Genomic DNA, 2680 nt, shown 5'->3' on the forward strand with positions numbered 1-2680 from the left:
GAGCAGCAGTCTAAAGTAATGTTCAGATTATCTAGAAAGGTAACATGAAAAAATTGAAGTTTGGGTGGTGTTAGGGTTCAAGTAGCCTCCACTTGAACCCATTGTTCCTATTAGCATTTCAGGCCTTGGAGGGTGATCCAGCAGCCCCAGATAGATGGAATTGGATTTTCCTGGAGCCATCTGAATACTGGCTAATTGTATATGAGGGGAAAAAAGGTTAAAATTGCAGTTAATACATAATCCCAAAACTAACAGAACTATTACCAGAAATGACAGGCATGCTTATCATGAAGATCGAGAAACTTATCAAATGCTGTAGTCTATTCCTGTTCTTGTCACAGTGAGCACGTCTATCTAAAGTTATGGTCTGGGGTATGACAATTAACTTTTTTAAAGATATAACTCACTCTCTGGCTATATTTTTCTATTGAGTGCTTAAGACCAAGTAGGTGGCCAAAGTTTAATTTTATATCGTAATTTTGAAAATCAGTTGTGGCTCTTCAGGGGAGACTTTCAGGGATCTGGAAGGAGCTCTGTGGCCCTCTCAGCATTTGTGACATCTGCTGGGATGAGTCAGGGCCATGCTGACTTGGAAGCATTAAGGGTTTTTCCAATTGCTTTTTTTTTTTCCTCCTTCTGCAGGCCAGATATTGATAGAGTCCAATTTATGGGTCTCCATGTCTTCTGCAATCAAGAAGATAGGTGACTTACTGTCATAGTCCAGTACACATTGCTGGTAGAAATCACCCAACCAAGAGAAGCGTCTGGGAAAAAAGAGGTTTATTTTGGCTTACAGGCTCAAGGGGAAGCTCCACGATGGCAGGGGAAAATGATGGCATAAGCAAAGGGTGGACTTCAACACCTGGCCAACATCAGATGGACAACAGCAACAGGAGAGTGCCAAACACTGGCATGGGGAAACTGGCTATAATACCCATAAGCCCGCCCCCAACAAGACACTCCCTCCAGGAGGCATTAATTCCCAAATCTGCATCAGCTTGGAATCTAACATTCAGAACACCTAAGTTTATGGGGACATCTGAATAAAACCACCACACTTACCAAGAACTTTAGGATCTTATAGAGAAAGAAGTGTCCCACTGTCTCTTGAGCCCTTTTGACCTAGAGGGGCTGGAACCAAAACAGTGGGTACCCTTTTAACCCCAAAGTCCTCACTGGTTCTGTTCATTACACATGGTTGTTAAGCATCCAGGAGATAAATGGAAATAGAGCATATGTTTGTACCTTTTGTCTTTAACAAAGCAGATCTAGTTAAAACATGGTATTAAAAAAAATCCTGAGGGACGCGCCAGAGCTGGGGCCCCAGGGACTGAGCGCGCGACAGACGCGCCACCCGCCGACGCCGCAGCCGCTTGGGGCCAGCCCGGACCCTCTCTGCCTGTGTCTAGAATGAGCCAAGGAGACACAAACCCAGCAGCGATTCCACATGCAGCAGAAGATATTCAAGGAGATGACAGATGGATGTCTCAGCATAATAGGTTTGTCCTCGACTGTAAAGACAACGAGCCTGATGTGCTGTTTGTGGGAGACTCTGTGGTACAATTAATGCAGCAATACGAGATCTGGCGAGAGCTATTTTTCCCTCTTCAAGCGCTTAACTTTGGAATTGGGGGAGATACAACAAGACACGTTTTATGGAGACTAAAAAAATGGAGAACTGGAGAACATTAAACCTAAGGTCGTTGTCGTCTGGGTAGGAACAAACAACCATGACAATACAGTGGAAGAAGTTGCAGGTGGGATTGAGGCTATTGTACAATTTACTAACACAATGCAGCCACAGGCCAAAGTCATTGTACTGGGTCTGCTACCTCGAGGTGAGAAGCCCAACCCTTTGAGACAAAAGAATGCCAAGGTCAACCAGCTTCTTAAGGTTTCGCTACCGAAGCTTGCCAATGTGCAGCTCCTGGATACAGATGGGGGCTTCGTGCACTCGGACGGTGCCATCTCCTGCCATGACATGTTTGATTTTCTGCATCTCACAGGAGGAGGCTATGCAAAGATCTGCAAACTTCTCCATGAACTGATCATGCAGTTGTTGGAGGAAACACCCGGGAGAAGCAAACCACCATTGCCTGACTGGCTCCTGTCAGTGTTAATAGCATCTCAGCTTCCTCAGATCAGTTATGTCACTGGCACTACAGAGTCCTCTTTCTTAAGGCACTTTGCATTATAGGATGTTTCTCGATGCTCGTTTCTAGTGTTTAAAGGGGAAGAGGGATTTAAACTGGTCCTGTATATAGACAGTTTGTTTGACACAGGAGAAAATATAGCCAAGGAATACTGTTCTTCAATTCATTTGAAACCAGAAGGGAACTTTTTAGTTATATGTGTAACAGACACGCTTATTGAATTACCACTATTTTTCCTAGGACAACATAAAGCCCAAGTACAATATGAAGATTCTTTCCTTGGCTTTTTTTCCCCTATGGATTATGTCATATGTGATAATTATTCACACCTACTTGGCTTTAAAATGTGTTTTTCTTTTTCTAGTTTAAAAGGTCCATGATTACTATGTTGTCTTATTTTGTTTGATTCCTATATACATATAACATCAGATTAAACATGTGTGTCACTCAAATATGGGAGATGCTTTAGTTACAAATGAATTTGTTCTCTGTCTTTCCCATGCTTAGCAGTAAAACACAGGTTTTGT

The 2680-nt window shown here is 43.0% G+C and overlaps 1 pseudogene; it reads left to right on the forward strand.

The window, feature by feature from the left end:
* Window positions 1-1399: 1399 nt before the first annotated feature.
* Window positions 1400-2136, forward strand: LOC101595877 (annotated as a pseudogene).
* Window positions 2137-2680: the final 544 nt, after the last annotated feature.

Source organism: Jaculus jaculus, chromosome 1 (assembly GCF_020740685.1).
Source record: "Jaculus jaculus isolate mJacJac1 chromosome 1, mJacJac1.mat.Y.cur, whole genome shotgun sequence".
Classification (NCBI taxonomy): domain Eukaryota; kingdom Metazoa; phylum Chordata; class Mammalia; order Rodentia; family Dipodidae; genus Jaculus; species Jaculus jaculus.